This window comes from Betta splendens, chromosome 24 (genome assembly GCF_900634795.4).
Source record: "Betta splendens chromosome 24, fBetSpl5.4, whole genome shotgun sequence".
NCBI classification, from domain to species: Eukaryota; Metazoa; Chordata; class Actinopteri; order Anabantiformes; family Osphronemidae; genus Betta; species Betta splendens.
In genome coordinates this window covers 10,970,394-10,985,131 of record NC_040901.2, presented here as the reverse complement: position 1 = coordinate 10,985,131, position 14,738 = coordinate 10,970,394, and the positions used below count along the sequence as shown (strand labels likewise).

At 49.7% G+C, this 14,738-nt stretch overlaps 1 long non-coding RNA gene across 1 annotated transcript; it reads left to right on the top strand.

The window, feature by feature from the left end:
• Nucleotides 1-1,244: 1,244 nt before the first annotated feature.
• Nucleotides 1,245-13,817, top strand: LOC114849929 (uncharacterized). Its single transcript, XR_003784740.3, has 3 exons — nt 1,245-1,697; nt 2,245-2,349; nt 13,505-13,817. It is a non-coding gene; the product is annotated as an uncharacterized LOC114849929 (long non-coding RNA).
• Nucleotides 13,818-14,738: the final 921 nt, after the last annotated feature.

Genomic DNA, 14,738 nt, shown 5'->3' with positions numbered 1-14,738 from the left:
AGTGGGCAAAGGTCGGCTGATGAGATGCCTTCTGGTTGACAGGTTGTAATTATGGCCAAGGTGACTGGGGTATATATGACTGAGGAGTTTCTTAGCTTGGACAAGAAAGCTGGTGGATGATGAATAGTGTGATTGAGGCACAGACGGATAGAAGCAGTCGGAAAAAATATGGTGACGGCAGGAAGCAGAGCTGGAAACCATGCCAGGCCCACTCGGCCCAGGCCACAGGAGCCTATTCATCACGGATCTGCATCCTTCTCCCTCACAGTCCTGCTCCTAGACCCGACCCGAGCGGCCTCGGCCTCGATTTGTTGCTCAAAAGCACCTTAGCAGCACTTAGCGCGGCGAAGTAGAGCTCTATTCGTTCCCTGACAGGCTTTTCCCAGTCGATGCTGGAGAGCCAAGAATGGTTTGTCTCGCCTGTGGGGTAGGACAAGACAGAGAAGATTAATAATGCAGTGACACTATTCAGAGTCTCCATGACTAATCCAAGCCCCTGAGAGCCACACAGTGTGTCGGTAGCTCCATGTAAAGGCATTTCCTACCATGCCTCGTGGGCAGCCGGGCTCGTTCGGAGCCCAACGCGGAGCTTAAATCCCAGGCCAGCGCTCGCAAAGGGCTCTGTCGGCTAAACGCCGCAGCCCCGGTGAAGGCCTGCCACGCAAGAGCGTCGTGATCAATATTCCTCTGAGTGCTCGCCAAGGCCCTTCAGAGATGAGGTAGACAGATCTTATCTGCTGTGGATGTGTGTGTGTTTTAAAGAAAATGGGGGGGGGAGACAGATGGGGTAAGAGGGATGGGAGGAGAGCGAGCGAGCGAGCGAGCGAGCGAGCGAGCGAGAGAGAGAGAGAGTTCAACACCAGCTGAACAGCCGGGCTCCTTCAGAGATAAATGTGGTGGGATACAGTCTGAATGATTTATACACGCCAAAAATAAAATCAAAAACCTTGTTCTCGCTCCGTACAGATAGATGAGCTCGCTGGGTTCCCCGGGGACCTGCAGACAACGCAGCGAGGGCGAGGGGCTGCGCTGGGACACTGCAGCACCAGGTCCTACAGTACCTTTTATCCAGCTGCCATCAGTGCTGCATGATTCATGATTATCTTTCATCGTGGAATTAATTCTGGCACATCTGGCGTAACTGCCATGGATTTGGAATTAAATAATACAGAGGGTCCCATGCATCAGCATAATTCTTACTTAGATATCTCGTGTTATGCTTGTGTGATGTGAGAAGTAGCTGGTTTCTGGCAGAACCTGAGCAGTGACATTACAGAGTTATTGTAATGGAAATGGGAATGTTTTACAAGGTTGTAGCTTCAAGACGTCTGTCAAGAACCAAATGTAACAATTTTTATTCAAACTGTGTAAAAGAGCACAAGTCCAGACGGAAGAAGAAGACGCAGCCACCACCCAAAACAAAGCGGAAGAATCTAAGCCCCGCCCCCAAACCCACGTTCCGTTCTCCCACCGGTTCCATTAGCCCCGCCCACTCACGCACCTGCCCGCAGTGGATCATCCAACCCAAGTAGTCGTTCACCTTTTCTGGACGTGTGAAACGCCAGGGTCGGACTTCTCCTTCGTCTCTGCCTGGTAACTGAGCCCCGACATGAGCTTTGAACGTGTTGTCGTCTTTGTTTGAGCCTCAAACCGGTAAACTGTGACCATGTTTCCACTCAGCGCAGACGTATTCATGGGTCAGTTTAACAATACGTTGTTACTTAGTTCTTTTTCCTGACTCTTAAAATGAAAACCTGTTTTCCTTCTTGTAATGAAGCACCGACATGCTAATAATGCATGTGTGCTAATAAATCTGTTATGTGTATTTGATTTCAAACGTTTAAAATTAAATGTTTATCGTCACGTTTTATTAAGGGTTACATTAGAATAGATTTTAATATTTGGTATAAGACAACAAGAAAAACTGCTCTTTTATCATGAATAATACATTTTTAAACTCCCGCTCTACTCTGAAATAAATCAGTACAATATTTATGAGGAAAAGCATTATTTTAGTATGACAGAATTTGGTTACATAGTCAATATTCATGAAATATTGCCATAAGGCAACAATCAGAGTCTCCAGTTCATACTCCAGTGTTTTTCAGTGCATATGAAAATGGTTTTTCATATATGATACTATTCATGAAGTGCAAAGTTTAAAATCAACAGTAGCTGCTCTCGTTGCTGAAGCTGACTGGGATTTACAATGAACGGAGGGCAAACGTGTGGTTTTATTTCCAGATGAAGACGCCGGGAGCAATTGAACACAAATGCCTGCATGAAGGACGGAGGGAATAGTTGATGAGCGCTGGAATCATCACCTCAGTCCTCCTCACCCCAACACAGGTAAACACAACGTAGTGATCAGAGCTAGAGTAGTAGCCGACTACAACATGGACCCAGGAGGCTGTGATGCTCATTAAACACATAATTGGAGGACGGATAAAAACTTTTTTCAAACGACCAAAGGAAAAAATGTGTGTATTTTAGCCCGAGGGGAGCGTCAGTGCGTTTTAGGAGAGCTCAGGCTGAGAGCGCTCTAATGTCAAAGCTTTTATCAGTCACACTCGGCTGAGCTGTGTGCTGAATGTGTAATTTACAGTATGTGATCACGTTCAAAGCTGCTGTGGTAAAGAGAGAGAGATGTTGGACTAATCAGCGGATCAGACCAAACAAAATGGTGACAACACCCTTTTTTAGCTCAATTCTATTGTAAAACGGTCATTTATGACAAAGATTTTCAGGTGTTAACAGAAGAAAGTTGCAATTGAGCGAATTGTGGACAAAGCGAGTGATGTGGGGGTTTTTTTTGTTTTTTTTTAAGCTTAATGACGTGTCTGTATTTTTGCTATCGTGCTGCTTTTCTGCTGCCGAAAGATGCGATGTCGCACGGCAAATTAGATTGTTTTCTCTCTCCACCGACGCGGAGGCAAATGAAACTAATTCATAAAACCACAAAGTTCCCCAGTTTCCCTCATTCTGGGATGTTTCCTGTAGGTGACAAGTCCAATGTGATTACGAGCCGAGTCATGTGAACCAGAGTTATTGCTGTTATCGGTTTAGAGTGAAATCTTTAATTGAGCTTAGCATGGATATTCACAGTAATCAGATAAGGTTTCCCGCGTGTTTACACGCCGGCTTTGGCTTCCTCACGCTCTCTGACAGTACATTTTTCTCCTGTAGCCTTAAGGGTTCCCTGACACGCTTAGGTTTTAATATTTGATACATCCACTAAAACTAGACCGGTGTCAGTGTTCCAGTGCGGCCCAGAATCAGCCTGACAGCTCTGCAGGAGTCCTCCAGGATGATCTGTTCTGTTGGAGGGAATTTAAGTGCTCTAGAGATAAGAGCTCCCTGTTTGGCCAATCACACCATAGGCAAAATAATTCATCTAAATCTTCTGCCACAATAAAAATTATTAATAACGCCCTCGCTACCCTTTCGCCCCTCCTTGTTCTACAGTACCTGCGATTTGCTGAGTTCAGGGGTCCGCGTGTTTTCTGCTGACAAATGGGAATCCAATTATTTGATCTGACAGCAAAGTGCTGACTTCAGAGACACGTGGAGCGGCTGGCAGCCTGCGCCGGGGGGCATGGCCCCGAGGAGTGTGTGGAGCAGCGCGTCCTTAATCACCCTGTGGTTCACACACCTGAAGAAGAACTCACCTGTGACACGGGGCCAAAAGCCTTCACGATTACTCGCCTTTGGTCCTCGAGAAACTGCATCAACTCCATGAAAACTGAAGATGATTCGGCCCTTTCTGCTCAAATCGACAACATCTCAAGCAAGCGCACAACTTTGTACATCGCATCCACTCCTAGCAGAGTGGAGTCTGCTAGGACTCTGTTAGAGTGTGGAAAATCTGGAGGACGGCTCTCTGCTATGAAGTGAGTTGGAGGCAGGGTTGATGTCCGTAATGGGTGAATCAATGTGAACACGGAGAACAACAACATTGAACGGAGGAGAGAAGCTGGAATCAACGGCCTCTTTGCGACTAGAAAGGCAAAGTAAGACCACACTGAACAGACTCCACTGACAGGGCTCCTCCTCCTGATGGAGTCCCACTTGTTGCTAGGTAACCACTCAGCTTTTACAGGTTATTGTGTGTTATTGTTGTAGCTGGTTTAATTGCAGTTGAAATATTTAACGCAAACCACGGTCTAAGGGAGTTTTTCCTTTTCTTATCACTGGATTAGTTGACTGTTGTGTTTTGAGCCTGTTCTGTACCGTCGGACCTAAAAACGATTTCCTCTCGATGACTCTGAAACTTAGAGAGTCATTAAATCCGATATGAAAAAGCTCGTCTTTCCACGACAGAGCCCCGAGAAACTTTTCGCTGTGTGTTCTGGCTCAACGAGAAATCCGACCGGAGAGCTTTGTGCTCAGACCCGGAGCCACGTAATCCTCCGTAAGATCCCGCTGATCAGCGAACACGGCGCTGGCTGGCGGCGGCCAGAAGCCTAAAGCTGCAGCAGCGACACGGCGGCTTACAGGCACAGCACGGGGACGTCATCCACACCTGCACCTTAGGAGCCTCACACCTTGTGCCGGACCTGTGTTCACTCATTCGCTTTGCAGTAATGCTGTTTGAGTGCGTTTTGTGTTCCTGCCTGCTTTCACTCAGAACAGCCCGACTCCGAAGGGAAGGACGGAGGCTCCCGCTGAGGCCTGGGCTCTGAACCCCAGCGCTTATCGGGAGCTGAAAGGCTGCGCTGTTCACGTCCCAGACGTACGCGCAGGTATTTCCACTCAGCCGTCCTCCGTCCGTGACAGCGCGCGGCGCCCAATCCATCCGTCATCTTTAGCCCCTTTAGCGCTGGCGCCCCCCGTCACCTGAAGCACGGCACGTCCTCCACATTCCTCCCCGAACGCTGCCACAGCCGCCTCCTCCGCCTCGTTATGGTGTCACATTCAAGGCGGCTCCCAGGAGACTGCTTCATTAAGCTGGCGATGCCGCTTCATGGCAAAATGGAGAAGCCTAGTGTGATGAAATCTAAACAGATATACATTCATATACTGATTTGTAAGATGGTGGTTGGTTAAAACAAAAAGGGGAAATCCAATCTGCAGAGAGAGACACATAACAATTAGCAGGTGTCGTTGGGTGCATGATGCTTACAGTACCTGTCAGATTATGAACCGAGGGGCCCGAGCTGGAGAGCCCGTTCTCCATTCCAGGCACAGACGTCCCAGAGACTGGCAGGAAGAACGGGGTTTTGTGTCAAAGCTCGCTAAGTTATCGCTAAAGGGGGTAGAATAAAAAAAGCCCTCGTAAATTCCAAAAAGAAAAGGTGGGGCACTATCAGATGAGGGGGCTGTTTGGTTGAATGAAGGCTTCCTGGGCTCTGCTGCATTTCTACCTGAGTAATGGAAATTAGGTCCCACAACACAGAAATGACCCCAAAGATGAGACAAGCCTTTATCTTCCCCTTTCATTGGACAGGGATTATTGATTCATGAATGTAAATGATCATTCAGGGTTTGATGTGCCCTTGAAGGTAGTCTCTCCCTCTCCCGCTCCGCTCTAAATCTTTCATGGAGTCCACGTTAGCCGCGGACGGCTAGCGGCGAGCGCGGCGCTGGGGGGTTGGGCCGGAGTGGTTCATTCCCTGCCCTGCTTTGTTATTGTGCTGTTCCCACCAGTAGCGGCTCTGTTGATAGACATGGATGAATCAATGATTGTGTTTTTTCTAATCTCCTAAAAACGAGGTCCATCTGCGGCGCTGGCGCTAAGAGCATCACCTTCGCTTTCACACTGGGTCTGGATTGACGTGGGCGGCGCCGCGTTGCCAGACGGCGCCACTGTCCGACCGTGAGCCGTCCCAAATCTAATTCGCCACCCGGCGCCCGGCTGCTGCTGCCAGTTGCTGCACCTGTTGATCGCCGCGGCTCCTCCACATCCACCCCCCACCCTCCCTCCCCACGTCCACCTGATGGTACACGCGCCCCTGGCACATGGTTTCTCCCACGCAGTTTCCATAGCAACAGGCCAGTTTTAGTGTGCTGTTGTTTTTGCTCTGACACAGAGTGGCTAATTTTCCAGAATTGAGTGTATGTGGCGATAAAGAAAGCTCGGTTTCAGGATGTGCATAATGAATAGATGCCCCACCACCACCACCACCACCACCCACCCCCCATCTCTCTGTTCTTAGGTATCATGGCTGCAGACGCTCTTCCTGCCCATAAGCAAGGCTCATGTTCATCTATTTGAGGCTGGCTTTGTCTCAGCGTAAACTAAAGGCCAATATTTGTGTCACTTGAAGCCTATTTACTCTTTTTTATGGAAACTTGTGCTCTGTACCTTGGAGTAAACTTAACTCCTTTGCTTTATTTCTACAAACTGTATGTGACAGTGTGATTGTGTACCTTTCTATCGGTTGACGCGTGGCTGATGTCGAGGGACCAGCAAAATTCAATCACGCCCTGACAGATGCGTGTATTGATTGGTGGCTGTTTTGTGAGCACTGCTTCAGGCCCTGGGGGGTGGGGGGTGTATAAGCCCCACAGGGTTGTATCACACCCAGTTTATCTGTTTGTGTGCGAGAGCATCTGGAGGTTCTTGTAAAAGTTCTATCATCCGGAGTAGCCACTGAAGAGTCCCCTAATGGTCGGTCCTTCTCATCTAAGATCTACGTGGCTTTGGTTTTAAATGGGAGCATGAATGACTTGTCTCTGTTCCAACCTTGTGATAGACTGCTGACCTGAGCCCTGCTTCTTATCAGGCCCGCTGTGGCTCTAAAAGCAGTACAGTAGAGCGCAGATTACGGCTGGATGCACCCTGAGTATTCTGACCTGGGTAGTGCTTGCTTTTGATAAAGGACTTTCCTGTCCTACAGTCAGATGACTAAGATTACACGATCGCTAATGGAAACTGATGCAAGTGTGATCCAAGCCCTTCAGTAGTGGTGCCTCTCTCTCCGTCTGTTCCCGTTCACCTTCCCCTCACACATGCACACGTGCAGCTCCTGTCTCGTTCGCTTGCCTTGGAGCGAGGGAAGAGAGATCCGTCCTCCAGTAACCTCCCTGCTGCCAAATGGTTCAGAGAAAAGGACTGTGTTTACTGCCATAGCTAATATCCTCGTTAACACTAATGCGTGGGGAGTGTGAAAGGCAGGGCGAACGGGAGAGAAGGGGGGAAGAGGAAGGTATGGAGTTGGGGAAAGAGTGCAAAGGAGAACAGGCAGTGAATGACCAGTGGACCCGTCTGGGCCCTTGATAACGTCCCTGATGGACTGACCGGCTCATTAACCCTTCCTTTTCAGGCCGGCTGTGCTGCATGCTGCCCCGTTATATATTCAACAACCACACACTACCATGCAAATTCCCACATGCGCAAACAAATATGTTCATTATCAAACCAATGATGTGGACAAGCATCCACATAAAAATCTACCTCTTCATTAGACACACGGCCGATGGATCATTACACTAAGTATGCTCTGCGCCAAGCCTGAACCTTGAAACACAATCATCCCTGAGCAAAACTCAGAGTTCTGGGCTCCAAGGGGAAAAGGAACGGCCTTCAGGTTTAGATCTGTGGTCTGAAATGAAAAGTAGGAGTAGGACAAGTAGAAAGGTGAGTCAGACGGGGAAACGATGAAAATGTACTTTGTAATGAGGTTGCTGCAAGTTTGCTTCTGTAAAATGCTTCAGTTTATTGTGTGTTTGTTCTAGTCAGGCTCATTCTACTGAATTCAGGTAGAGAACATTTCTTCTGGCTGCTGCCACTGGTTATTTTACAATTAAGCATCTGAACATGGCCACATTGTTGTTAGCGACAGCGACTGTGCTCCTCGCTTTTATGCGACGCCTAAACTCCACTTCAGCTGTTCTCTGGCTGTTAAACAGGCTCTTATGGCTCGTTGCTCCGTTACAATGATGAATGGCATGAACGGGAATGTGTGCTACTTAAAAATGAGCCCAAACACAGATGGGACTGTATAAGCCCAAGGTCTGAGTCTGCCGTGCTCAAATTGGCACTAAAAGTCGAAACTCGCATCGGCTCAACGGTAAAGAGTCCTGGACGATGAGAACGCGACGCTGTCAACATGACCGCTCCTCCGTTGTCACGCATTTCTCAAACACCGGCAAATATTTTTTGTTCATTGTCTCTCCCTCCTGCTCCCCCTTTTTTTTTCTTGTCAAAGAAGAAAGCTATTTTTCTGTCCACTATAAATCATCCCCCGAGAGCTTTGTCACAATTTCAAATAACAAATTTAAGACTTGGGCGGAAAAAATGTTCCCACACAGCCGTACACAGTCGTCCACATGACTTTTTTTCCATCTAATGCGTCGTCTGCTGCAAAGATCCCCACACAGCTTGAAAACCAAGCGCACATCCACTGGTAAAACAGAAGTGAATATTAGTCACACATAAGCGCCTTTAGCTTGTCGTGCTGGTATTTCTGGAAGGTGGAGGTGCTTTGACCGCTGAACTCGGCCCCTGTTTTTCTGCGCCGCTGTCAGATTTATATCGTTGTGTCCGGGAGCAAGGTTGCAGGTGATAAATCCCAAGGACGAGGGTGAAATGCGAAAGCCGGACCATAAAACGGGCAATTTGAGCTTTTCGCTTGCTTATTGATTGTTGATGACGCATCAGGTCACGCTACAGTATGGAGTGTTTAGCAATTAGCCTGGCGCTAATGACATTTGGAACTTTTAATAGACCTTCACAGTGTCAGACGAGCTTTTGTGAACCGAAACAAACCCAAGAACATAAACCTTTGCTCCTCAAAGACTCGGTCTACTGAGCTCATCTCGTCTCCTCTGCTGCAACGTGCTGATGCTAAGCTAGCGTTAGCCTGGCCAGGATCGCTAATGGGTGACTCAGAAAATCTTGAAGGCGTTCATAGTCGCGGCTTTAAGACGTTTAGCCGCTTGATAATGGCTCATCAAATTAAGAGCGCCTCTTGCTCCAGCTTAATAGCAGACGACACTCTCATTCGGCTGCTCTCCGGTTTTAGCACCACAGCGTTGCACCTCTGGGGCAAAACACTTGTGCGCTATCATTTACCGGCCTTCGCAGAAACTCCACACTGTGGAGAATTAAGACGTTGTCATGCGCGCACCTTTATGGATGAGTCACCACCGGCCAACCTTGACACATCATTGTTCTTTTTCTTTTCTTTTCCACATTTACATTAGTGAGTTCGTCAATAAAATCCATGGCTATGAATTCAGAATGTCACCCGTCCCCGGACTCAATTTACTCTTCGTTTATTTTATGCTCACTTGTTATTTTTATGCCGTGTTGGGGGAGCGTTCAATTTAATGTCACTCAATGATTTCTGTTTAATGAATGTCATTGATTTGCCCTCATCAAGTCGTCATCAATCACGTGAAATGGGCTGCGCCGCCGTGTTCAGCCCGCTTCTGCCTGCACACATCTTGACTCAGGCCTTTCCTTGGCCATTCCTTGTAAATGCATGTTGCTTTAAAGTGCCCGTACTGTATGTGGGCATCCTTCATGCCCAGCGTCACATGTGGCAACGAGTGTTTTTTTTTTAATATATAATTTGTGCACGTACGGCATCAAAAAGCTGTCAAAGCGAACTCTTCCGCGCTGTTAGCGAGTGTTTCTCCTGCCGCTCTTCTGAGGCGCGAGGCTCCTGCAGAATGTATATTAAGCCCCATTCCTCATACTTTGCATGCTCCGGCACCTGGAGGAGGGGCCGGGCATCAGCGCCAGGGCTCTGAGTCAATATTAATCTGCCAATATGAAAGACTGGATTATCACTGGGGTCGATTGCCAGGGCCTTGTGTAAGAGAGGTGTATAATGGGAGGGAGAGCGAAATGGCCAGCGTTTGGGGGGAGGGTTTGGGGGAGGCAGGGAGCGAGAGAGAACTTCCAGGGCTGCTGCGTGGTAAACTTTGTCGCATGTCTAGCAGAGTGCCCTGAAATTGATTTGATTTAAGAGGAAAGAGCTGCAGCAGAGAGGGGGGGGGCACCAAGGACACTGGGAAGGTGGCTGTCATAGCAGGAGCCCATCTGCTGGGCATCTGAGCGTATACGCCAGGCATGTCCTCCGCGTGTTGCTGTCAGGGAGAAGCGCACCGAACATATTGTCGCCCCCGAGGCCTGAGGGAAAAACACGGGTTTCCGCTGTGATCTGCAAAGAACGCGGCGGTGGAGGTTTGAGCCCGTTACGCCCCAGTCATACGTTCACGTGCATTAATCTGGGATTGTTTTCGCGCGGCCCTCCTTTGGTTCATCGGCTGCGTTTTGTGAAGGTTGACACAAAGGATCCGCGGAGGCAGACTTGCATTAGGCTCCGTAATCATCGCATGGCGTCTCATAATTGGGAGGCAGTAAGTGGTAATTATGAGATACGGTAGTCATAATTCTGAGATGAGGTCTTTAAACATTTTTGGTTGTAATTGCATTGTGTTATCGCGTCTCATCTTCCCATTCTCTGCCCACTTTCATGTGGCCCTTTAGGAGACTTATGACTTGTGACGTGCTGGGAGGACTGTCGCCATTTGGTGCTTTGGTCAAAGCCTGTTTTCTATGGCTTTCTATGGTGTTTGGACGATATGTACCACTGTGTAATGACCACCAGGCCTTTAAAGCTCCTCATCTCGAGCTCCACAGAGACGAACCCTGACCCTCTGTCTCCTCAGCCTCGTCCTCCCCTGTCCCGACCCTGCACCCTCCTCCCTCCCCCCTCCAGGCACCGAATCGCCATCCTGGGCTCCTCCACGGCTCTCTGCACTGCGACACCCACTTCCCACCCGCTGCCTCCAGCCTTCCTGCCGACCGCGATTGGTTGGGAGAAGCGATCGCCGCCAGACACGGCCGTCCTCTGGAGCCCACGGAATCAGGCCAAGGTCGCTGGCATCACTCCTGCCGCCGCTGCCCACGGAGCGAAGAGGGCGACGGGAGCGAAGGTGTGGGATGAGAAGAGACGCAACGGAATAGCAACTGCTTAGTGTGCGCCTCAAACTCAATATTTCACTCTGTGCCCATTAGTCGGGTGTAAAATGCACCTTAAACTCCTCAGGAAGTAGTTTTATTTGTTTTGTGCCGAAATAAATGTCACGAGCAGCTCAACAGTGCTCACTTAAAGCAAACGGCTCGCAGTTAACGCTGAGATAATATTTGCATTAATTCCAATCTGGCGCCGGAGCCCATTGCTGGGAGTGAACGACTCACTCCCCGAGGCTTTTTACACATTTCCAGGATGTATCTGCTCAGATCTGTCAGGAATTGTTACCGCGCCGTGTCATCCGGCAGCCGCTTCCTCTCGGAGCTGACGACGTGCTTTATGGGATAAGCTGAGAGATGGCTCCCAAAGTGAGGGCTCCTGTCACAGGAACACGCGGCGCTGTCATCAACAAGCCACTTCTCTTCCTCCAGCCCATTGCCTCTGCTGTAATTTGCGCTCCCCGCCGCTCACCCCTCCCACCGGCGCCGGTGTTTTAGGAATCGCGGCCGCTTTCCCAGCATTTGTCACGGCGTGTCAGCGGGGCCCGGGGACTCTGCTGCTTCAGCGCGAGGGGCCGGGCTGTCGCAGAGGACGTCCGTGGACGTCTTGGTCCTCGTACTTTTGTCCCCCAAATCCCAAAAGTCTATACGGCTCAAATGTTGGTAGAGTGAAAGCAGTCATTAAGCTGAATGGGTGGATTACGGAGCTCTCAGATGTGTCATTATCTTGATGAAAACAATCTTTTCCCACTGCTTTACTGTGGAACAAATCGTAACCTAATAATTCTCCATGTTAAGGCAAACACTTTGTCCCCATCGCCCTTTTTTGCGATGGAGACAAACGCGCCCGCATCTATAAAACAGAAAATCTGCTGCTATGGCACAGTTTGTGCGCAGCCATCCGACGGCTCACTCGATAAGTCACAGCAGTTAAAGCGCTTACCGGCGAGGGGAACTCGATAATGGGGCGCCGGAACAACAGCGCGGCCCCAGATGTCGGCGGTGTTAAACAGCTCGCTGTCGACGCCGGGGAGGGGTGTGAGAATCGTACCCCCGTCCCCCCGAAAACGGGGCGGCGGCGGAAGCCGAGCGGCTCAAAGGGCCCCCGTTGGGTGGGATTTCACGGCAGCGACAATGCAGCCGTCAGAGGGGCTGGATGCCGACTCGGCGGATCACCGGGGGCGCAGGAATCTGCTCTCGTTTGCTCTCGCTCGCAGGTCTAATCCATTACTGCCACCGCGAGACGAACCCACAGCAACGTGTTTGCAGGCGGAGGCGAGCTGCTGCATTAGGGTCGCGCTCCGCGGGCGTTCGCACGTCAGCGTCTTCTAAAGCATCCGGAAACGTTGGCCGCAGACGAGGCAAATGAAGGTTCAGCCAGGAAGCAAATGCTTTAACGTCCATCAAACGCCGTGAAATCGCCTCTTCTCACCTTTGACCCCCGGAGTCACGTTGTCATCTCTGGCATCTGTAATCGATGCAGATCCACTTCCTGATAAACAAAGACGCTCCTGCTAAAAAAAGTCTTGCTTCAATTAGTGCCAGACAGCTCCACATTGAACTGGAGTGGCTGTAGTCGCTTCACACTCGCCTCACACTCGCATCGACGCCATACATATTAATGCGCTCCACCCTCGCCACAGTCGGCGACCAGCCACATTAATATTCCCTCTGATTTCCATGCGCACGAGCATTAAAATACTGCTATTAACATCATTACCGTCATGGAAATATATCAACAAGTCATGTTGAATTAGCGTTAATGTGCCGGCTGACGGGGCACGCGCTCCCTCCGCCCAGCCCAAATGCCGGCGTGCTGTTCTGGGCTCAGCCTGGCAGGAGGCCTGCTCCGGCTTCCCACTCGTGACCCGCAAACACTTGCTGTTGTCAGGGAAATGGATCTGCTTTTTCTGGTGCTTTTTTTTTTTTCAAATTAGATTAATGGAAGTAATAGGAGGTTGTCTTACCCTCCCTGCCATGCTTTTTATCTCAGGATAATTGCTCTCTCCTGCTGCCCGCTTCTCTGCCTCCAGACAGCGTTGGTGTCTCTTCCTCCTCCTTCAACTCCCTCTGTCAACCTTTTACACGCGAGCTCCGTTCTCCTCGTCTCTTTATTTTATGTCTTTCTTTTGACTTAATCTAGCTATTGTTTGTTGCTGAATGACTGCTCCTTTCATGATGGGAACTGCTTTTCATGCGCCGGTGTTCAATAGAGGCGTTATCTCACTTCCTGCGCCGGGTGCCGCTCTCATCCCGAGCTTTTTATGGAGGTGCGTTGTGTGAGGGAGCGAATGCCTTAACATAATGTACAGTGAGCGAGCGAGACAAAGTCGTGCCTGAGCTGGAGTTATATGCAGCGGCGCTGGTCCACAGGATGCTACTTGTTGCCATGGTGAATGCATGCATGTGTGAGTCAGTGTCTGACAGTGACATGCTCCGGTCGCTCGTCAACACGCAGAGGTTCCCTTGTTGTTGTTCCTTTGTGCAATCGCAAAGTGATTTTTGCAGATATTGTGCTCGTGACGAGATTAAGCTGCACTGAATGAAACACTTGTTGTTTTTTTGTGCTTCCTGCAGAGCGGAAGATGAAAAACCGTCCTTTTCAGTGACGAGCGCTAACGGCTAGCTGCCGGTTAGCTCATCCTCCACCTGCTCCGTCCACCAGACAAAATATGCACCAGCAGCGTGAACGCTTGGGCTCCACGATCACCGGAGGCCTAATTAAATTATTGCTCTCAGTGGAACTGCACACACCCAGCGCGGAAGCAGGTGCAATTCAATAACTCAACTATTATAAATTATCATTGTCACAAAGCAAAATGAATGGAACTGGGCTTAACCTTTAAATGGAGCAACTAAAATAAAGTAGCTGCTACTCGTTTGAGCAGCAGTAATAGTGGAGTCGGGCTGATCCTTAATCAGATTGCCGGTGTAATCGGGTTAACTGGGTTCTAGCGGTACCGATAGCAGACCCTGCACAGGTCAATGTGTCACCACCATCTACACCCGCAGCTCGCTCCTTTTCTGCTCTGCACAGGTTTCATGCACTGGAGGTGAGAAGGGAAGTTTTTCATGGCTTTAAAGTCCAAACACGACGTTCTTCCTCACACACACACACACACAGACAACACACACACACACACACACACACACACACACACACACACACACACACACACACACACTGACAGTCGCTCACTTGTAACAGAGTGTGGGACAAATTTATGTGACACTTGCTGATGGTTAAAGATGAGTTATATGATGCTCGCTGGCTTGATGCTCCATAACTCCCCCTCCGTGTCAGGTCACGCCGCCCGGCCGAGTCCGCTCCTGCTTATTAATAGCAATTTACCCGCCTTTCCTCTGATGCAGTGCGGCTCTGGCTGGCCAGTGGGCTGCAGGCCTCTCCCCCTGCTCTCCACTCCAGGTTCAGTCCCCAGTCCAGCGGCTGCAGCCGGGTTAAGGCCTACACTGCCACCTGCTGGCCACTGGTGCTCCTGTCCAATGCTCTTATCTCCACTAAAATGGTCCACGGCTACACACACACACACACACACACACACACACACACACACACACACACACACACGGAGCGGCTGCTTTCACATGATGATCTGACCATTAGTCTGTGTCATGCGTTGGCTGTTGAGGTGTGGTGGGGGAGGGCTAAGCCTTTAAGAGAGGCTTTAAATCCTCCCCAAGGCTTTAAATCATGTCCTAGTTATTTTTTGAAATCATCGCCTTTAATGAATTACGAACCAGGGGCGTCCAGAGAGCGGTGTCCTACTCCTCGTTCTGAGGCCTCTTGTTC